Raw genomic sequence first — 24,160 nt, 5'->3', positions numbered from 1 at the left:
GCCAACATCCCCTCACTCCACTGACTGTAGCCAAAGAGGCTGTCCACTACTTAGATGTCACTCTGGACTCTTCTCCCAGTCACAGTGACCCTGAGCTCTGGGCTCCAGCTCCTCCCACAGAACCTGGAAGTTTCATACTATTGCTCACTGGATGCTTGGCCTGAGGTAGCTGTATCCAATCCAAACCAGTAAGCAGCACACAGGGTGTGTCCCCAGAAAGCTGGTTTGCTGGTTCAGAAAGAAAACTACATTCAATAAACCAAATTTTAAAAAACACTATGGAAAGTCTTAACAACAAACCAGATGAGCCAGAAGAAAGAGTAACTGGTCTGCAAAACAAGTCTTTGGAAATATTTCAGTTAGATTAAAAAGCAAAGCTAGTAAAGATCAGAGAAAATGGAAAAAGTGTTCATGATCTATGGGATACTATCAAAAGATGAAATACATTAGGCTTAGAAATTTGTGAAAAAATGGAAAAATGGGAGAGTTTTTAAATCCTATTTGATAAAATAATATTGGAAAATTCCCCTAATTTGGAGAAAGTATGGACACCTAAATACAGGAGGCACCTTCAATCCCAAATAGGCATGATCAAAAAGATCCTCACTATAGTCAAACTTTCAAAAGTAAAACATACAGAGATTATCCTAAAATTTTCAAGAGATAAATGGCTGGTCATTTTTAAAACATACCCATATGGTTAGTGTGGTTTTTTTTTTTGAAGATTTATTTTATTTATTTGAGAGACATAGTTACAGAGAAAGGTAGAGACAGAGAAGTCTTCCATCTGTTGGTTTACTCCCCAGATGGCCGCAACAGCCAGAGCTCCGCCAATCCAAAGCTAGGAGCCAGAAGCTTCCTCCAGGTCTGCCATGAGGGTGCAGGGGCCCAAGGATTTGGGCCATCCTCCACTGCTTTCTAGGCCACAGCAGAGAGCTGACTAGGAAGAGGGGCAACTGGGACTAGAATTGGCACCCATATTGGATACCAAAGCTTTAGGCCAGGGCTTTTACCCACTGGGCCACACCACCGGCCCTTAACATGTTTTTTAACAGAAACATTGCAGTCCAGGAGAGAACAAATAGATACAGTCCAAATTCTAATAGAAAAAAATCAGCCAATCCAGAATACTTACACAGGGATGATCTCATAGATAGATGAAGGTGAAATAAGATCTACCCAGGTTAGATGTGTAGATCAATGGAACATAATAGAAACTCCAGAAATTGATCCATGCATCTACAATCAACTTATTTTTGATAAAGGAGGTAAAGTCAAATCCTGAAACAAGGACAGTCTCTTAAAAAATGGTGCTGGGGAAACTGGGTCTCCACATGCAGGTATGAAATGAGATCCCTATCTTACACCTTACACAAAAATCCACTCAAAATGGAACAAAGACATAAATCTACAAACTGATACCATCAAATTATTAGAGAACATTGGAAAACACTGTAAGACATTGGCATAGGCAAAGACTTCTTGGAAAAGACCCCAGAAGCACAGGCAATCAAAATTGACAAATGGAAGTACATCTAGCTGAGAAGCTACTGTACTACCAAAAACACTCGGCAAAGTGAAGAGGCAACCAACAGAATGGGAGAAAATATTTGCAAACTATGAAACTGATAAAGGATTAATATCCAGAGTCTATAAAGAGCTCAGGAAACTCAACAACAAAACAAACAACCCAGTCAAGAAATGGACAGAGGAGTTGAAAAGGTGTTTTTCAAGAAAGGAGATTCAAATGGCCAACAGATGCATGAAAAAATGCTCAGGATAACTAGCCATCAGGGAAATTCAAATCAAAACCACAATGATGTTTCACCTCATCACTGTTAGAATCATTCTTGTAAGAAATCAACAGACAACATGCTGGCAAGAATGTGGGGGGGAAAAGCCACCCTAATCCATTGCTGGTGGGAATGTACACTTACACAGTCACTGTAGCATGGAGATAACTAAGAAATCTGACTAGAAACCTACCACATGGCCCAGTCATCCTATTCCTGGGAATTTACCCAAATGAAAAGAAATCAGCATATGGAAGAATTATATGTACCTTTGTGCTTATTGCAATTCAATTCACAATAGCTAAGATATGGAATCAACCCAGATATCCATCAACTGAAGACTGGATAAAGAAATTGTGGTGTATAATACACATTATGGACTACTACACCATAAAAATTGAAATCCTATTGTTTACAACAGGATGGTCACAACTGGACACATATTTAGTGAAATAAGTCAGTCTGAAAAAGACAAATACCATATGTTTTTGCTTATTTGTGATAACTAATAGAGTACCTAAAAGATAACCTATAGGATTAAAATTGACATTTTGAGATTTGATGATTTTTTTATAGCCCTTGTCTCTATTGCTGAGGAACAGTGTTTTCTTTTCACAATATTTATTGAATCCTTTACTTAGTCTAGGGTTAATCTTATGAGTATAAAGTTAACTGAAATAGATATTCATAAAAAATAAGAATGGGGATAGGAGAGGGAAGAGGAAGAAGGGTGGGAGGGAGGGTAGGGTAGAAAGTATCACTTTTTCCTGCAATGAGTGGAGCATTCCCTGCAATGAACTGTAAAACATGATCATAAAACAAGTTCTAACAAAATTTTAAAAAGTGGAACTATATCATGTAACTTTTATGACCACAGTGGAATGCAGATGGAGATAAAAATCAAAGACATTCTAGAAAATATACAACACATGGAGAATAAGCAATATATTCCTGAATAAAAATTGGATATAGAAGAAATAGAAAGAGAAATTTTAAAATGCTTGAAATAAGTAACAATGAAAACACAGCATATCAAAACTTATGGGATATAGCAAAATCAGTGTTAAGAGGAAAGTTTATATCAACGAGTATATATAACAAAAATCGAAAGGATTCTGCTCCTGGCACTGTGGTGTAGTGGGTAAAGCTGCCGCCTGCAGTGCCAGCATCCCATATGGGCGCTGGTTTGAGTCCTGACTGCTCCACTTCCAATCCAGCTCTCTGATATAGCCTGGGAAAGCAGCAGAAGATGGCCCAAGTCCTTGGGCACTTTCACCTGCATGTGAGACACGTAAGAAACCCCTGGCTCTTGGTTTTGGATTGGCGCAGCTCTAGCTGTTGCAGCCATCTAGGGAGTGAACCAGTGGATGGAAGAACTCTCTATCTCCTTCTCTCTCTCTCTCTCTCTCTCTCTCTCTCTCTCACTCTCTCTGCCTCTCCTTCTCTGTGTAACTCCTTTCAAAGTAAATAAATAAATCTTTAAAAAAAGAAAAGAAAATTTATCAAGGCTGGCTGTAGTGCAGCGGGTTAATGCCCTGGCATGAAGCGCCGACATCCCATATGGGTGCCAGTTCAAGACCTGGCTGCTCCTCTTCCAATCCAGCTCTCTTCTGTAGCCTGGCAAAGCAGTAGAAGATGGCTGAAATCTTTGGGCCCCTGCACCCACTTGGGAGACCCAGAAGAAGCCCCTGGCTCCTGGCTTTGGATCTGTGCATCTCTGGCCATTACAGCCAATTGGGGAGTGAACCATCAGATGGAAGACCTCTCTCTCTCTCTCTCTCTCTCTCTGCCTCTCCTCCTGTCTCTGTGTAACTCTTTCAAATAAATAAATAAATTTCTAGAAAAAAGGAAAGGATATCAAACAAATGATCTAACAATTTATCTCAAGACATACAAAAATAACAATAAAACATAATCCAAAATTACTAGGAAGAATAGTAAAAATTACAAAAGAAATAAAAAATAAAAATTTTACAAAAGATCAGTGAAATGAAAAAAGTAATAAAATTGATAAATCATTGACCAAACTAACAAAGAGAAAAGACAAGACTCAAGTTAATAAAACAAAATGAAAAAGGATATGTCATAACTGATACCACAGAAATGAAAGAACTATTAGGAATTACTGCAAACAGATATATTCCAACAAATTGAAAAATCTAGAAAAAATGATACAATTCTGAACACATATAATTACCAAAACTGGTGCACAAAGACATAGAAAACATGAATAGATCAATAACCAGGCTGACATAGAAGCAGCATTAAAGATCTCAACAAAGGAAAGCCCTGGATTGGATATTTAATTCTACTACTTAATTATACCAAACTTTCAAGGAACAACTAATAGCCATTCTTCTTAAATTTTCCAAAAACAATTGAAAGCAAGGAAAATATTCCAAAATCATTTTATGATGCTAAAATTGACTTAATTCCAAAACTAGGTGAAGGTATAACAAAAAAGAAAACTATAGATCAATATTTCTGATAACACAAATGCAAAAATTCTCAAGAAAATATTAGCTAATTGAATCCAGCAATACATCAAAAATATTATCTACCCAGACCAACTTGGATTTATCCTAGAGACACAGGAATGGTTCAGCATATACATATCAATAAATCTGACACATGATATAAATAAAATGAAAGATAAAGATCATGATTACCTGAATATTTGCCAAGAAAGCATTCAATAAAACATTCTGTCATGATAAAAACCTTAAAATTGGATGTAGAAGGAACATACCTTATCAGAATCAAGGAATATATGACAGCCCCACAGCTAAAATCATATGGGATGGAGAGAAGCTGGAAGCATTTCTACATTGTCTGGAACCAGATGATGACACCCATTCTCACCACTATTAGTCAATATGTTTCTGGAAGTTTTAGCCACAGTCATTATATAAGAAAAAGAAATTGAAGGAATAAAATTAGAAAGGTAGAAGTCAAATTATCTCTGATTGCAGACAACATGATCCTTTATACATGAGAATAAAAAGAATCCTCTGAGACGATTAGAACTGATAATGTTGCAGGTTACAAAAACACAGAGAATCCATAGCATTCTTAAACACCAGCAATGTCCTAGCTGAAAAAGGGCTCAAAACAACAGTCCCATTCATAATACCTTTAAAAATTTAAGTACCATGGGATATGATTAACCAAGGATATGAATGATCTATATAATGAATATTACAAAAACATGAAATAAATAGAAGACATAAAAACTGGAAAATTGTACATGTTCATGGATTAAAATAAATAATTATCAGCATAATGTCTGAACTATCCACACCTATTTACAGTCAATGCAATTCCAATGAAAATCCCAAGGAAATTCCACACAGACCCAAAAAATCTTGAAATTCATCTGCAATCAACTAATCTTTGACAAAACAGTTAAAATCATTCATGAAAAAGGGTACTCCATTCAAACAAACTTTGGGAAATTGGATTTCTACTTCCAGAAGTTTGAAACAATACCTCTTCTTTACATTCTATACAAAAATAAATTCACCATGGGTAACAGATCTAAACTTAAGCCCTAAAATCATCAAATTACTAGAGGAAAATATAGGGAAAATGCTGAAAGACACTGGCCTCAGCAAATACTTCTTGTATAAGATCCAAAAAGCACAGGCAATAAAGGCAAAGATAAACAAATAGGATTGCAATAAGCTGAGAAACTTCTGCCCAGTGAAGGAAACAACTAACAACATGAAGAGGCAAACAAAGAATGGGAGAAACGTTTTTAGGTTATGTATCTGATATAAGTATTAATATCCAGAATATACCACTGGATAAATGATATAAACAGACTTTATTCATTTGTCTGCTACCCATTGTATTTCATCCTTTGAAAAATATCTGTTCATATGTATCCTTTGCTCACTTCACAACTGGGATACTTGTTTTGTGGTTATTGTATTTACTGAGCTCCTTAAATATCTGGCAGCAGGGAACTTCAAACAAAAATCACCATGAGGTATCACCTCACTACAGTTACAATGGCTATTATCCAAAAAACAAAAAGCAGATGTTGGTGAGATGGGGAAAAGTAGTTTGTTTCTTTTTTCTTTTTTTTTTTTTTTGACAGGCAGAGTGGATAGTGAGAGAGAGAGACAGAGAGAAAGGTCTTCCTTTGCCGTTGGTTCACCCTCCAATACCCGCCACGGCTGGCGCGCTGTGGCCGGTGCACCGCACTTATCTGAAGCCAGAAGCCAGGTGTTTCTCCTGGTCTCCCATGGGGTGCAGGGCCCAAGCACTTGGGCCATCCTCCACTGCCTTCCCGGGCCACAGTAGAGAGCTGGCCTGGAAGAGGGGCAACCGGGACAGAATCCGGCGCCCCAACCAGGACTAGAACCCGGTGTGCTGGCACCACTAGGTGGAGGATTAAACTATTGAGCCACGGCGCTGGCCAGTTTGTTTCTTTTAAAACCATTTTGTCAATCCAAATATAAGCATTCAAGGAAGAAAGTAGGCTGTTAGTGTCTACCTGTAAAAATAATCTAACATATGTCTTGGTATAAATAAGATGAGAGAAAAAGTATCAGTCTTCCAATGTTTTTGTTAGTAGTAAATAAATAACAGTTAAACTTTTGGTATACAAAAAATCCATAAATAACATTATTCATTTTCTTTCATTAATTTTTACTGAGTTGCTTCTTTAGTCTTTGCAAGTTAATATTATAGTTATATTACATATATAATTATAATTACAATATTATATATTATAGTTATATTGTAGTTAATATTATTAACAAATGAATACTTCATTAATTCAGTGTTTGTTAATTTCACAGTAAATAATTACTTCACTGATGTTAAAACTTCCAAACATAATTTAATAGTCTTGAAATTCAACTCAGATCATTCTAGATACAAATAGTCTGCTAAATACAGATATCTTACAGTGACTTTAACAGTTAATTGTCCATGACATACACTAAGGTTTTATTCATGACCAGTTTCAAGATAACCCATTTGTGCTTATACAGGTGAAAAACAACTTCCAATTTTCTTATTTTCTTGTTTTTATTTTTAATATAAAAGTTGGAAGGGACATTAAAATTCCAAGTCTCATATTGAATTTAAAAATTTCATCATCAACATTTGGAAGTAAACAAGACCAGTTACACAGCTCCAGGAGTAGAGGGCTCCATGTTGTATTCATACATACATACTAAAGAATGTCAAAAAATACTGTTATTTACCACTGTGACATCCATTCAAATACTTTTGATAGAAGCAAATTTTGTGGGTTTTTTTGGCTTTAAATTTTTAATTTATTTTTGTCTTTATTATTTTGCACTGTCCAATGAAGGAAAAGTATCACAAAATTTCAGGCCCAAAATGTGCAAACTAATTCCCTCTATATAAAGCAATGTTGGATTATTTTGAAAATAGTCCATGCAAAGATGCATGCATAGTTTTTTTTATATCCATATGAGCAGAAACACTTATAATAAGAATGGATTTTATATACATATATCGCACAAGTAAAATAAGAATTTAGTCTCTCTTAGGCACAAACTCATTTTCTTTACCCAAAATATTAGATTTTATTTATTAAGGATCTTTTATTAGAGAGAGAATCTTCCATGTTATGGTTCACTGTCCAAATGGCTGTAATAGCCAGGGCTGGGTCAGTTAAAGACAGGAGCCAGGAACTTCATTCTGGTTTTCCTCATGGGTTGCAGGGTCCCAAACACTCGAGTCATCTGCTGCTCCCTTCTTAGATTCATAATTGGGTAGCTGGATTAGAGGCAGAACTGGATTCAAACCATCAGTGCAATATAGGGTGCTGGCATCACAAGCGACAGCCTAACCCATTGTGCCATAATGCTAGCCCCTAATGTTGGATTTTAGGAAACACACATGACCATCACAGCTCTAATGAGAAGCTAATTCTAGGGATTAATCATTAGATAATCTTTCTTTCCTTACTTCCTGACTCCCCACTCCACAAGTGCACCCATATGAGTTCATGAGGTTCCTTGATTTGTCATAGCCAAGGTTTTTAGATTCTTTTGTTTTAGAAAATCTTAAATCCTTAGGAATGGCTCAAATATCCACAGTCACTCACAAACCAGACTAGTTGGGAGTATGGCAGAGGGCTAAGCAACAGTGAAACTAACAAAGATTGTAAAGTCACATAGCAGACTGGGAGTTGATGCAAAGAAGCATTCTGTTTCCTTTTCGCTGTTCCAAGAAGGAACTGGTGAATATTTAAACTGACTTAGAGACCTGAGATTCTTATCAATAGTGTTATCAAATTTTGGATTGGTGATGGCTCAAAGTCACTCCTACAAACTCCTCCACAAGAGGTGGAAAAGCAAGATTTACATATACACAAGTGGTATCATAGTCACTGTTCATCTAAGGCATCCTAACTGGCTACTCTTTTAATCAGATCAAAGCCTAACATCCTACGAAGGAGATGAATAGCTTCATCTCTTCATGTGTAGCCTGCTAGACAGGGTATAGTGTACAGGAAGAGACAGCTGTTTATGAGGACTCTGGAGTGCGTGTGTCATAGTCCCTAAAGAAGCTGTCATGGTTGCTCCCAGAGATAGTCTGTGGTCAAATTCAACTGCTTAATGGTACTCTCTACCTGAAACAATTTTTTTTGTCCTAGTAATTATTCACAGATACAATTGATAAAGCAGATCTCAATAGCACTGCTGCAATGACAGCTGCTCATCAGGATTTCTGGAGCCCAATGATACTTATTTAACTGCTTCTTAAATCCACAACAATCCTATGAGTAACTCCTTAGTTTGTTAGGTACAAATTCAGAGTGGATGGGGCTGGCATTGTGGCACAGTGGGTTAACGCCTTGGTCCAAAGCACCTGCATCCCATATGGGCGCCTGTTCTATTCCCAGCTGCTCCACTTCTGATCCAGCTCTCTGCTATGGCCTGGGATAGCAGTAGAGGATGGCCCATGTACTTGGGTCCCTGCATCTGTGTGGAAGACCTGGAGGAAGCTCCTAGCTCCTGGCTTCAGATCTGCACAGCTCTGGTCATTGCAGCTAACTGGGGAGTGAACCATTGGATGGAAGACCTCTATCTCTCTCTGCCTCTCCTCTCTCTGTGTAACTTTGACTTTCAAATAATTAAATTAAATCTTTAAAAAAATGGAGTGGTTAACTGAGATCATCATCAAAAATAAATGGGTCAAGTAAATTAATCCTTGTTTTTGAGATAACATATTTTATTTAACAATATAGTCAAGGGCTTAATGTGCCATTAAGGTGAACCAATGAGAGGAAGACCTTTCTCTCTGTCTCTCTCTCTCTCACTGTCTAACTATGCCTGTCCAAAAAAAAATAAATAAATAAAGACCCTACTTCAGTGGAAATATAGACAAGGGTTATAAATAATTATCAAATGTAAATATAATCATTTCAACCACATAAATTTTTAAATAATGACAGATCATGAAAACTACAGTAGTATAGCATTATTAACCACTGGTTTGACAAAGATATAAAGCAAATATATTAAAGGAAAGGTGAGGCTAAGGAATTGTATTTTAGACAATTAAAAAAAACAATAAATTTTTTTCCTGAGTATCCCCCAAAAGTAACAAAAATGTACACATCTATATGTAAAGATATGCATTTCCTGGGACAGCACCTGATGACATATGTCCATAGTGGGTTCCAAAAAATCATAGACATGGCTGCTTCTGAGACAACTGATGTAATGACAGGGACTGGATGATGCCCTAATCAGAAAGCCATGCTTGGTGATTTGAGGTTAGACTTGTGATAAACGTTACAGTACAGGCTACTGATCTACAAAAATGAAGGTGATCAATTCAAATGTAAAACAAAAAGTGAACCTGGCTGCATGTGTGTAGCATTAAAGAGCTACTTTAAAGTGCAGCTGCAGAATTCAGCAGGGCCAAATCTGTGAGCAACAAGCACTCTCCACACAGAGATAGAACAGCCAGAAATTTATTTACAATCAAAGAGAAAGAAAAAAAGGTTAAGAAGAAAGCATCAAATTGGGGGAAAATGCCAGCTCCTAAAACTTCACGACTGGGGAATCCCAGGGCAGCTTTTCAGGGTTCTTCTTGGGAGGTCCCACACAGAGCCTCATCTATGTAGGTGAAATTTCGAAGTCTCTCCCTCCAATGGTCTCTTAAAATTATTCTGAACAAAGACTCCTTGTGTGGCTATGTAGATTGTCTATTTTTCTTGGAACTGGCTAGGAACCCAGAGGAACACACATCTGTCCTTGCTCCCTATCTTGTTTTCCTGTAAGCAAGCCAAGCCTATAGGAAAAACTGTACATTCAGACATAGGTCACTGAGTTCATGGTATAGGCAAGGGCATAGGAAAGTAACTCTTCATTCAGCCTTAAGATCTGATATGTCTGTCACATAATCCATCCATAATTTGGGCATAAACTTACATTTTTTCATTTTGGTATACAGGTAGACATTACAAAAAATAGCACAATAACAATTTCAGCAACAATAGAGGGTTAAGGCTGAAAACATTTTAGTGCAGTAGGTAATTTAAAAAAGAAATCATACAAATGATGATAGTGTCCCTAATAACTAAGGGTGAGATAACTTCAATTTTTTTATCAACTATGTGAGTTCTTACTTTGTATTGATTTAAGTGATTATTATTATCCTGAAGCAAGGTAGCTACCTAGGAAGCATTTTGCAATATATTTAAAATATAATGAAGCATAAACACTAGGAAGTGACAGGGTTAGGGACTCAGGAAAGGCAACATCATCCATTTGTTCAGGGGAGAGTAAAAAACATCACACTGCCAGTGGAGAACTTGAAAATGTTGCCGACACCCAGAAAAAGGAGAAACTTGATCAAGATATTTAAATAGCTTTGGTTATTATTTACTATACAAACTTGTTGAGGAGAGACTTGTATAGCATAGCAAAATTTGCGACAGGATAAAAAGTTAAGTTATATAATTAGAAGAATGTATTAACATTCATAGTTCTATTTGCCTACTATATCATCCACTATCAATTGAAAATAACAGGCTGTACACACAGATAGTTGGTAAGTAACATAATCACGGCCAATAGTGTTCCAATTTTGTGGGACAAAGCAAAATATTGGTGAGATATGAAAGGAATAACATGAAAGTGGCATGATACATGGGCTAAGTATACATAGTAATGATACATATTCCTTATACAAAAAAACACAGCACAATTTTCCCAATTATTCCAACCTAACAAATGGTCTGCTAGTATACATAGGGAAAACAATTTCCTCCATGTAACAGCTGTCCCTGTGGTTAACAGGTGTTGCACATTTTCTTCTAAATTATCATATGTATATATATTATAAGGGCATATTTAAGAAATGCAGTAACATTAGTACTTATTCCAAAATAGGTACCAAAATTGGCTATTATGGAATGGTTAAATAGGGTTACAAGTTCTTTTCACAATTAATGGTATTTTGGTGGGACAGAAATGTCATGGGCAACTACTGAGCATTGACTACTTACATCTGAGACAAATCCTTGACAACACTGCACTGTCTGCTTGGCCAGGCTCTCAAAGTCCACAGAATTTCCTCCACCTAAATCTGCTTCTGCCCCAAAAAATATAGTGTCATACCAAGACATTCTGTTCCAATTACAAGATTTTATATGAGGAAATGTCAAGTTAAACCATAAATAGGTTTTTGTATATTTTGAGTTACATTGACACAAGATTTATGGACTCAAACAGTAGGGAGCTTTTGCATTTTGCCAGCAGCATAAAAATATTAATAATATAATCTGTCCACCATGTACAAGGACATGTTTTAAAGCAAAACAACACCTGAGAAATACTATGTGCAAAAGAGAAATTAGTTCCAACACTGTTGGAAGTACTTTCACATTGTTGTTTTACAGTTAATATCTGTTTCCCAGGGTCAACTTGTGGAAGCCAATCTGTGAGGTTATATATGAAGCAGGTGCTGTTAATTGAGATTCTATAGTTAGAGAGATCTTATGTCCAGTCACAAAGTGTCTTTCATAGAGGCTTGAAGAATCTGTCCAATGGCTAATGTTATTTCCTCCCCGGGTCATATTTAAAACATAACAACTGGGGCTGGTGCTATGGTGAAGTAGTGAATCCTTCTGCGCTGCTGGCATCCCATATGGGCACCAGTTCTAGTCCCAGCTGCTCCACTTCCAATCCAGCTATCTGCTGTGGCCTGGGAAGGCAGTAGAAAATGACGCAAGTCCTTTGGCTCCTGCTCCCACATGGAAGACTAGGAAAAACTACATGGATCCTGGCTTTGGATTGCTGCAGCTCCAGCAATTGTGGCCATTTGGGGAGTGAACCAATGGAAGGAAGACCTTTCTCTCTGTGTCTCTCTCTCACTGTCTGTAACTCTACCTCTCAAGTAAATAAATAAAAATCTTTATAAAATATATGTTAACTATGTTCATCCCTGATGAACATAGATGCAAAAATCCTCAATAAAATTCTGGCCAATAGAATGCAACAACACATCAGAAAGATCATCCACCCAGACCAAGTGGGATTTATCCCTGCTATGCAGGGATAGTTCAATGTTCACAAAACAATCAGTGTGATACACCACATTAACAAACTGCAGAAGAAAAACCATGTGATTATCTCAATAGATGCCGAGAAAGCATTTGATAAAATACAACACGCTTTCATGATGAAAACACTAAGCAAACTGGGTATGGAAGGAACATTCCTCAATACAATCAAAGCAATCTATGAAAAACCCACGGCCAACATCCTATTGAATGGGGAAAAGTTGGAAACATTTCCACTGAGATCTGGCACCAAACAGGGATGCCCACTCTCACCACTGCTATTCAATATAGTTCTGGAAGTTCTAGCCAGAGCTATTAGGCAAGAAAAAGAAATTAAAGGGATACAAATTGGGAAGGAAGAACTCAAACTATCCCTCTTTGCAGATGATATGAGTCTTTATTTAGTGGACCCAAAGAACTCTACTAAGAGATTATTGGAACTCATAGAAGATTTTGGCAAAGTAGCAGGGTATAAAATCAACGCACAAAAATCAACAGCCTTTGTATACATAGACAATGCCATGGCTGAGGAAGAACTTCCAAGATCAATCCCATTCACAATAGCTACAAAAACAAATACCTTGGAATAAATGTTAAAGATCTCTACAATGAAAATTACAAAACCTAAAAGAAAGAAATAGAAGAGGATACAAAAAAATGGAAAAATCTTCCATGCTCATGGATTGGAAGAATCAACATCATCAAAATGTCCATTCTCCCAAAAGCAATTTATAGATTCAATGTGATACCAATCAAGATACCAAAGACCTTCTTCTCAGATCTGGAAAAAATGATGCTGAAATTCATATGGAGACACAGGAGACCTCGAATAGCTAAAGCAATCTTGTACAACAAAAACAAAGCCGGAGGCATCACAATACCAGATTTCAGGACATACTACAGGGCAGTTGTTATCAAAAGAGCATGGTACTGGTACAGAAACAGATGGATAGACCAATGGAACAGAATTGAAACACCAGAAATCAATCCAAACATCTATAGCCAACTCATATTTGATCAAGGATCCAAAACGAATCCCTGGAGTAAGGACAGTCTATTCAATAAATGGTGCAGGAAAATTGGATTTCCACGTGCAGAATCATGAAGCAAGACCCCTACCTTTCACCTTACACAAAAAAATCACTCAACATGGATTAAAGACTTAAGTCTATGACCTGACACCATCAAATTATTAGAGAGCATTGGAGAAACCCTGCAAGATATAGGTGCCGGCAAAGACTTCCTAGAAAAGACCCTGGAGGCACAGGCAGTCAAAGCCAAAATTAACTATTGGGATTGCATCAAATAGAGAAGTTTCTGTACTGCAAAAGAAACAGTCAGGAAAGTGAAGAGGCAACCAACAGAATGGGAAAAAATATTTGCAAACTACGCAACAGATAAAGAGTTGATAACCAGAACATACAAAGAAATCAAGAAACTCCACAACATCAAAACAAACAACCCACTTAAGAGATGGGCCAAGGACCTCTAGACATTTTTCAAAAGAGGAAATCCAAATGGCCAACAGACATATGAAAAAATGTTCAAGATCACTAGCAATCAGGGAAATGCCAATCAAAACCACAATGAGGTTTCACCTCACCCCGGTTAGAATGACTCACATTCAGAAATCTACCAACAATAGATGCTGGAGAGGATGTGGGGAAAAAGGGACACTAACCCACTGTTGGTGGGAATGCAAACTGGTTAAGGCACTATGGAAGTCAGTCTGGAGATTCCTCAGAAACCTGAATACAACCCTACCATACAACCCAGCCATCCCACTCCTTGGAATTTACCCAAAGGAAATGTAATTGGCAAACAAAAAAGCTGTCTGCACATTAATGTTTATTGCAGCTCAATTCACAATAGCTAAGACCTGAAACCAACCCAAATGCCCATCAGCAATAGACTGGATAAAGAAATTATGGGACATGTACTCTACAGAATACTATACAGCAGTAAAAAACAATGAAATCCGGTCATTTGCAAGAAGATAGAGGAATTTAGAAAACATTATGATGAGTGAATTAAGCCAGTCCCAAAGGGTCAAATATCATATATTCTCCCTCATTGGTGACAACTAACTGAGCACCAAAGGGGAAACCTGTTGAAGTGAAATGGACATAATGAGAAACAGTGACTTGATCAGTCCTTGTTTCTGACTGTTGATGTACAATGTAATACTTTATCCCTTTCAGTATTTTTTTTGTTCTAGTACTATTGGTTGAACTCTGTAATTAGCACACAATTAACACTTAGGTGTTTAAATTCTAACTGAAAATTGATCCCTGTTAAATACAAGAGTGGGAATAAGAGAGGGAGGAGATGTACAATTTGGGACATGCTCAATCGGACTTGCCTCAAATGGTGGAGTTAGAAACATGCCAGGGGATTCCAATTCAATCCCATCAAGGTGACATGTACCAATGCCATCTCACTAGTCCAACTGATCAATTTCAGTTCACAGTTGATCACACTGATAGGTCTAAGAGTCAAAGGGATCACATAAACAAGACTAGTGTCTGCTAATACTAACTGATAGAATCAAAAAGGGAGAGAACGATCCATCATGGGAAGCGGGATACGCAGCAGACTCATAGAATGGCAGATGTCCTAAATAGCACTCTGGCCTCAGAATTAGCCCTTAAGGCATTCAGATATGGCTGAAGAGCCCATGAGAGTATTTTAGGCATGGAAAGCCAAGACACTCTGGAAAAAAAAAAGACATAAATGAAAGATCTCTGTGAGTGAGATCCCAGTGGAAAGAACAGGCCATCAAAGAAGGATGTACCTTTCTCTGAAGGGAGGAGAGAACTTCCACTTTGACTATGACCCTGTCGGAATAAGATTGAAGTTGGCAAACTCAAAAGGCTTCCATAGCCTTGGCAACTCATGACTAGAGCCTAGGGAGATTACTGACGCCATAAACAAGAGTGTCAAATTGTTAAGTCAACAACAGGAGACACTGTGCACTTACTTCTCATGTAGGATCTGTCCTTAGTGTGTTGTCCAATGTGAAGTAATGCTATAACTAGTACTGAAACAGTATTTTACACTTTGTGTTTCTGTGTGGGTGCAAACGATGAAATCTTTACTTAATATATACTTAATCGATCTTCTGTATATAAAGAGAATTGAAAATGAATCTTGATGTGAATGGAATAGGAGGAGTGGGAGATGGGAGGGGTGTGAGTGGGAGGGAAGTTAGGGGGAGAAGCCATTGTAATCCATAAACTGTACTTTGGAAATGTATATTTACTAAATAAAAAAATTACAAGAAGCTAAAAAAATAAATATAAATAAATAAAAACATAACAACTTTGATGGTCACTACAATTAAAGTTGTCCCATCTGGTCCTAGTAGTGTCACTCCACCCCAGATATTGTATGATCAGAACTCAGGAGTTGCAGTGCCCATGCCCATAAATCAAGACTCCAACTGAAGATCAGCAATCTTGTAAAATACTTTCATTCACACAAGAATGACTGAGTAGTAGGTAATATTTCTAATTTATCTTGTACTGAATAAGTGACTACCGCAGTATATTTCCCTCAAATATTACCTCAATTGCCTTAGGTTTATCTTTACCATGTATCTTTACCCAAACTTTAGCTCCAATTTTAATATTTGTGGAGCCAAATCCTCCCAGATGGGTGGTGACATTTGGGACCTGTAACAATCTTCCCCTTCTTTTTTTTTTTTTTGCTTTTTCAATATTTTATTAATGGCATCACATTTGATTTTCAGCAAACATTAAATTCACATCTAAAAATTGAATACTATTCAGTCATGAAAAGGGATGAATTACTTGTGCATGCTACAACATGGATTGACTTTGAAAACCTTATGCTAAGTAAAAGAAGACAGAAACAAAGAGGCCACAGATTGTGTAACTTCATTTAGATAAAATGACCGAAATAGGTAAACTTAATAGACAGAAAGGAAGTGGTGGCTGCCTAGGGATGGCTGGGAAGGAAATGAAGAATAACTGTTCATGTATCTAGAATTTCTTTTGGGGGTGATGCCAAGTATTTTGGAATCAGATAGTGGTTGCACAAACTTTTAACCATATTAACCATTGAATTGTATACTTTAAATGAGTGAGTTGTATGGGATGAGAGCGATAGACCAATTTTAAAAACAACACCTTAAACAATATATCTTTAAAAAGCTCATCTTGGCAAGCATTGTGATCAAAGGAACTCTGAAATCAATTATATGAGTACTAACTCATATAATATGAGTACTAACTCTAGCTCTCTCTATAACTAAAAGTTATGCAATGAGGGGTACTTAATAACTTCAGAACATGAATTCTCTGAAAGAAACTTCCACTATATTTAAGGGAAAGCTCTTTAATCCATAGAATATTCTAATCTTTTTTATTGTACTGGCAAGGAGAGATTTACATCATATTACTTGTGCTTGTACTTATAAACATTCATGAGGGGCTGGTGCTCTGGCGTAGCTGGTAGAGCCACTGGTTTTCTTTATATGCATGCTAGATTCCAAAATGTGAGTGGTAAAATATGAATCTTAATTTCTACAAAGATACCCAATTCATTCCAGACCAAATATGAGCACATATTTTGTTGGTCTTATTTCCAGGAACAATGTAGACTGTGTGGCCCTGCATTGCAAGTGAGTGAGAGGAGCCGGCACTGTGGCCTAGCAGGTAAAGCTACCGCCTGCAGCGCTGGCATCCCATATGGGCGCCGGTTCAAGTTCTGGCTGCTCCACTTCTGATCCAGCTCTCTGCTATGGCCTGGGAAAGCAGTGGAAGATGGCCTGTCTCTGGGCCCCCACATCCATGTGGGAGACCTTGGAGAAGTTCCTGGCTCCTGGCTTCAGATCGGCACATCTCCGGCCATTACGACTAACTGGGGAGTGAACCAGCAGATGGAAGTCCTCTCTCTCTCTCTCTCTCTCTCTGCCTCTCTTTCTCTCTCTCTGTAACTCCAACTTTCAAATAAATAAATCTTTTTTTTTAATTTTTTTAACTTTCATTTAATGAATATAAATTTCCAAAGCACGGCTTATGGATTACAATGGCTTCCCCCCCATATCGTCTCTCCCACCCGCATCCCTCCCCTTTCCCACTCCCTCTCCCCTTCCATTCACATGAGGATTCATTTTCGATTCTCTTAATATACAGAAGATCAGTTTAGCATACATTAAGTAAAGATTTCAACAGTTTGCTCCCACACAAACATAAAGTAAAAAATAATAGATGATTTTTTAAATGATGATGAAATCAGATCAGACCTATTGTCATGTTTAATCCCAGTGAGAGTCAAGTTGGGAATTGATAATTTCTTCTTCTTTTTTTTTTTACAGAAGATCAGTTTAGTATACATTAAGTAAAGATTTCAACAGTTTGCACCCCCATAGAAACACAAAGTGAAATATACTGTTTGAGTACTCATTATAGCATTAAGTCTCAATGTACAGCACATTAAGGACAGAGATCCTACATGAGGAGTAAGTGCACAGTGACTCCTGTTGTTGATTTAACAACTGACACTCTTATTTAAGACGTCAGTAATCACCTGAGGCTCTTGTCATGAGCTGCCCAGGCTATGGAAGCCTCTTGCGTTCACCAACTCCAACCTTATTTAGACAAGGCCATAATCAAAGTGGAGGTTCTCTCCTCCCTTCAGAGAAAGGTACCTCCTTCTTTGATGGCCCATTCTTTCCACCCTCTGGACACCTTGTATTTTACTACCTGCTTGTTATTCCTGGACCACAATGTTGGCTGACATTAGGAAAGTATCTTTTAATACAGTTTTTGATAAATAAGGAAAATTATCAGAAGATGAAAAGCATCATTACATTATAGTTCATGAGAAATATAGCATGACCCCAACAGAAGATTATCAATAACTGATACTTTCTCTTTATGACCCCAAATCACAGAGATCTTTCATTTAGGTCATTTTTTTGCCAGAGTGTTTTGGCTTTCCATGCCTGAAATACTCTCATGGGCTTTTTAGCCAGATCCAAATAAGGCATTTAATTTTGATTATAGGGTTTGGAAATCAGTGATTTGGTAGAATCAGTAATATATATATATATAATATATATATATAATCATACACTATATATATAGAGAATCATGCACAAAGGGTATAAATGAATACAATCTTAAAGTTACATTTAAATCTAACAACAAAATTTCAGTAGCTTAAAGCAAGAAAAGATCATGCTGCCTAATATTTACTCTCTTAGCTAACATACAAATCCTTACTCAGGAAATTTTTATAGACAATGTTTAATTTTGAGTACTACAATAACAAGAAAATACAAAGAGAATACACTAACATGAATACCTGAAAGTGTCCACTTTAGTGACATAATTTTGCAAAACAATGTACATGGAAGGAGTAACACAACTTGGAGAAATGTAAACAACTTTATGATTTCAAAATGAAAATGCTGGCTAGGATGAGCAAATGTTTTCAGGTCTATCATGGCATGCATTTTGCTATTGGGAGAAGTGAAGCAATGTTAGTGACAAAATGGTATACAAGAATTATGTGGAAAATAGACCTTCACATATAAAGTTTCACAAGATAATAAAGTCAACACTTTATATGATTGTTTTTGATTTCATCAAATTACAACATAAGCAAAAACACAGGGTATCTTGATATTGTGAAAGCCTACTTTATGGTGTAGCATGTAGAATTTTGCAAAGATTTGAGGAGTGCTGGAGCAGGATGAGAATGTTATTGAATTGTTCAAATGCTCTATATTTTATATGTATGTGCATATATTTGAATTTGTTTTTTAATTTGATTTTTGAGTTTTCTGCTTAACTGATTATCAATAGAGAGCCTGACACTAACCCTGACCCTAACCCTAACAACCCCAACCCTAACCCTGACCCTAACCCTAACCCTAACTCTTACCCCTGACCCTGACCCTAACCCTAACCCTGACCCTATACCCTGTATGTATAGCCTTTCTTACTGCTATCCCTATCTTCTAATTCCTATAGCTTTTTCTGTCCTCACCATTAATTCTAAACTGTTTTGCTAAATCTTTATCATAAATCATCACCTTAATAGTGTCATCCACATTTTGATGTGTCTGGCATATGAATGATCCAAATATTAATCACATTGTGTTTCCAGTTATTCACCCTATTCAGAGACTTTCCAAGAGCTTGCCAATGTTTCTAAGAACATAGTCTTCCTGTATCATTGGAGATCATTAGATTTAAGAGCTCTGTGTAATGAATTTAGGTCAACAGCCCAACACCAGAATGTAAGATATTTCTAGCACTTTTCTCTCTATGAATATAGAAGAGACTTTTTAATTCTGTATCAAGAACTGGTGACAGATACCAAATATGATGAGACCTTCAAAAGTTTGTGGGACAATGGAAGTAAAACATAACATATTTTCCCTAAACTTTTTGTAGAAAAAAATGTTAGCATGTCAAACCTGTGATTTGGAACAACATCATTGAATTTGTTGATGAAAATGGAACAGTGTAATAAATAAATAGCTGAAAATGCAGCTAGTTTTCTCAATGCTGGCATGAGAAATTTCATAAGTAAGTGGGGAAGGTTTGAATGATACCTATTATGATGAGTGAGTCCACTGATTGGAAACAGCATGATAGACTCATGTTTAGGTCATAGACAGTTACATATAGACATCTTTAAAACTAGTTATGCTTAGGTAAGTTGGAATACACATACTTTTTTGCTCTTTCAGTTGTGAGGATCAGGATACAATGACTACATTAGGTTGCCAGATGTTAGTTTTTATACCATTCTCTAATAAAAGGAGCCAGTGCTCCATGAAGAAATGGCTGATACTATGTATGGAAGTAAATATGTTCAGTAGGATAATCCTGAAGAATTAAATAGTAAGGAATTGGTGGGAGTGGGGATGGGAATGAAAGAATTTGCAAGGAAAGCAGGAGCGAATGTCAGAGCTCTCAATGGCAAAGGTAAGAAGGTACAAAGAACATCCTGTAGAGGTAGATAATAACACAAAGTAATTATCCAGGCATCCATACTGTTACATATAATCAAATAGATTTTTATAATGGGATTGAATAGAAATCTCTTGTGGAGAAGAATTCCAAATACTTTATATAGACACTCAGCCATCTAGGAGATCAAATTAACTCCCCATTCCTTAAGTGTGGGCATTGCCAAGTGACTTTATTCAAAAGGACACAATATGGACATGAGGAAAAGGTACATCCTGTTAAGAAACCTGAAAACCCTCCCTTGGCCAGGTGATCCTTGTTAGCATTAACCTGATCATTCACCTTGAGAGCATAAAGTGAGACCAACACTTCACCTCTAACATGCTTCACCAAAATTTCAACCCCAGTATCATTATGAAAACACCAAATAAATCCCAATAGAGAACATTCCAGAAAATGCCTGATCAGATTCCACAACACTGTCAGTGTCATCAGAACAAGCAAAATCTGGACAGCCAGAAAGAGCCTAGAAGACCTGACGACTAAATGTGTGGGATCCTGAGTCAGGAAAGTTAGAAAGAATAGAATGAAAATAAATTGTGGGCTCTGTTTAATAGCACAGCAACATTTGATCTTTGTCGATAAATGATGTAAGATGTTAAGTCACTTGATACAAATGAGACAGTTAGAAACAGGAAACTATGTTGGGGCTACATAGGATATCAATGCATTCTCTGCATTATTTCTGTAGCAAACAAAAACAAACCTAAAATTGACACTTTATTATAAAACAGAGTTTTCCAAACATCTGCTTAAGTATTAACTGATTTCTAATATTGAAATAAGGCAGTTAAATAGACCAATTAGTAGAGAAAAGCCTGGAATTGTGCTTAAAGGTCTCCATCTGGAAAAGACCCAGCAGCAGCCAGGCCCACAGATCAGCGCTGGCTGATCTCAACCCAGTTTCATTCTACACAGCCGACGCCTAGGCGGGAAGGCAGCTCAGCTCACCTCGCAGTTCAGTGAGCGCAAGAGAGCCAACTGGGTTCACCCAGTCTAAGACGCCAGCAGCGGTAAGAGGCGCACTAGCTTTGCACCTGTCACAAATACTTATGGTGGAGATTAGACCAACGTTTTGAAAAACAGCAATGAAAATACTGAGTCTGCCATTAGCACGACTGAAAGCAAAACTTAATTTGGAGGCGTCTCTCCTGAATTTTTGAAAATATTTAAAAACCAGCCTCCGACAATCACTGACAGGTGATGCTGACAGTCTGCTGGCAGGGCAGGGTCTCATCTGCTTCGCCCGCAGAAGCTCACAGGGAGGCCCCAGGAGCCGGTTTCTCATTGTAGACTCGAGTTCTATAACACACATAAAGACAGTGTTTACATTTACTGTCCTAAGTTTTAATAATTTACTTCTCATTATTTTCTGGTCCTTTAATACTGTGCAAACCGCGAGTGAGTGCAGGTGTGCGGGGCCTGCACAGGCCCTTGCCCATGGCGGGGGTTCAGGGATGACTCTGCCGACCCCGCCACCCGACCTTACCAGGGATTCCAGAAGCAGAGTCTCCGGGTTTCTCCTTCCCTTTTCTCTGCGCCAGGATCCCCCGGAAGCACACCTGGCACCCGTGCGAACACCTCAGCAGGCTGTGGCAGCGGCGGCTGAGCCCAGCAGAGACCCTTGGCTGCTCCTCCTGGAGGGCAGGTCTGCGGGCTCCCTCGGCGCTCAGCGCGGGCCCAGGGGGCCTCCTCGCACCTCCACCTCACTCTAGCACGGTTTCCTCACCTTTCCTCGCTCTTCCTCAGCTTTCCTCGCTTTTCCTCAGGTTGCCCCCGTCAGACCGGGCCACGAAGGCCTCTCCCTGGGTCAGTCCCAAGAAGGAGACCCTAGATCGAGACAGCTCGCTGGAGGTGGTCCCGGGAGAAAGAAGCTCCGCTGCTCGCTGTGGGGACGGCGACAGCCCATGCGGATTTGGGGTGCTTCAAGGGGGTCCGAAGACGTGGGTCAGGGAGACAGAGGACACTTCCGGGGCAGCAAGAGAGCCTGGTGCGCTCTGTGCGCCAAGGCCGGGCGCCCCCTGGCGGCAATCCTGGTAAACCTGAAAAGTCACTGCTCTGATTTCCCAGGTCTTGATTGGAATCCATGGAAACAAGAGACAAAGCAGATTTGCAGTGGAAAAAAGTCAATTGATTTCCTGTATAACAGTGATAATGTATAAAGTTTGTAAATTTAAAAATGAAGTATTTTTTGTAAAGCAATATCATTTACAATTGCATAGCCTAAATTTAAAGCATGATTCGAACTGTGAAGTCAATGCTTCCTAGCACTAATTGTAATCTGATAGCAAATACTAAATAAATATACTATGAAACTCAGACCATTAATGGAAGGTTACACACCCACCATCTTAAACTTTTCTTGATCCATACCCAGAAAAGAATATAGTTGTCAACCCAGATTTCAATTTCAGCCCTGATCCAAGCACAACCTTGACCACAACATGATTCTATTGTTCTTTTGAGTCCTGGCTGGGACAATCTTGAATGTATTATTTCCATCTAAAACTTGAACTCTTTTCAGCCTGTCAAATTTTAATGCTGCATTTTATGATTGCTGATTAGCTTTTAAGTTGGCAGCATCACATGTATCATTCTCAGTTTAAGATGCTCAGTCTTCCGAGTGCCCAGGAGCAAGGAGTTGCTATTCAAATAGGGTACGTATCTTGCAGGTACCTTAACCAACTTCCACGTGCAAAATCAGAGAGGCTGCTGCATCACAGTGATAGTCTTTGATCTATCTTGAGTTGATTTTTGTATATGGTGAGAGGTATGGATCTAATTTCATATATATATGTGTGTGTGTGTGTATATATATATATATATATATATCCAGCTTTGCCAGCAACCATTTGTTGAAGGGATTTTCCTTAATCCAGTGTATGGTCTGAGCATTTTTGTCAAATATCAGTTGACTGTATGTTTGTGGACTCATTTCTGGGTTCTCTATTCTGTTACACTGATCTATGTATCAGTGTTTATGCCGGTAACATGCTGTTTTTTAATTAGTTAATTAATTTTTTGACAGAGTTAGACAGTGAGAGAGAGAGAGACAGAGAGAAAGGCCTTCCTTCCGTTGGTTCACTCCCCAAATGACTGCCTCAGCTGGCACTGCAACAATCTGAAGCCAAGAGCCAGGTGCCTCTTCCTGGCCTCCCATGTGGGTGCAGGACCCAAGCACTTGGGCCATCCTCCATTCCCTCCTGGGCCATAGCAGAGAGCTGGACTGAAAGAGGAGCAACTGGGACTAGAACCTGGTGCCCATATGGGATGCCACTGCAGGCATATTAACCAAGTGAGCCACGGTGCAGGCCCAACATGCTGTTTTAATACTATAGATTTGTAGTACGCTTTGAAGTCGGGTATTGTGTTTCCTCCAGCTTGATTTTTATTGCTAAGTATTGCTTTGGGTATTCTGAGTCTTTTTTGATTCCATATGAATTTTGGCATTCATATTAATATTAATACTCATATTCATCATATAATATTGGCTTTTTGATATGGATTGCACTGAATCTGTAGATTGCTTACAACAGTTAGATATTTCAGTGATACTGATTCTTCCAATCCATGATCAAGGAATATCTTTCCATTTTTTGTGTCCTTGATGCTATCTTTCATCCATGTTTGATAATTTTGCATTATAGAGATATTTCACTTCTCTGCTTAAATTTACTCCTAAATATTTGATTATTTTGCGGCTATTGTGAATGGTATTTCTTTCTTGATTCTTGTTTCAGTGAGTTCATTATTAGCATATAAAACAGCTACTTTTTTAGTTTAGTTTTTTT

At 38.0% G+C, this 24,160-nt stretch overlaps 1 long non-coding RNA gene across 4 annotated transcripts in view; it reads right to left on the bottom strand.

Moving 5' to 3' along the window:
• The window catches only part of LOC149122193 (uncharacterized), a 31,469-nt gene extending 9,235 nt beyond the window's left edge, over window positions 1–22,234 (bottom strand). For 2 of the 4 annotated variants that reach the window (XR_016221886.1, XR_016221887.1), the window contains exon 1: window positions 22,099–22,234. This is a non-coding gene — a long non-coding RNA (uncharacterized LOC149122193). Of the gene's footprint in view, window positions 1–21,858 lie in introns of all 4 variants that reach the window. The other 2 variants (XR_016221884.1, XR_016221885.1) reach the window with 1 other exon arrangement.
• Between the last annotated feature and the right edge of the window lie 1,926 nt (window positions 22,235–24,160).

The sequence above is a fragment of the Oryctolagus cuniculus genome, chromosome 15 (genome assembly GCF_051225735.1).
Source record: "Oryctolagus cuniculus isolate XC-2025 breed Fujian yellow rabbit chromosome 15, ASM5122573v1, whole genome shotgun sequence".
Taxonomy (NCBI): domain Eukaryota; kingdom Metazoa; phylum Chordata; class Mammalia; order Lagomorpha; family Leporidae; genus Oryctolagus; species Oryctolagus cuniculus.
The sequence above is the reverse complement of the archived record's forward strand: the minus strand, read 5'-3'. Positions and strand labels throughout refer to the sequence as shown.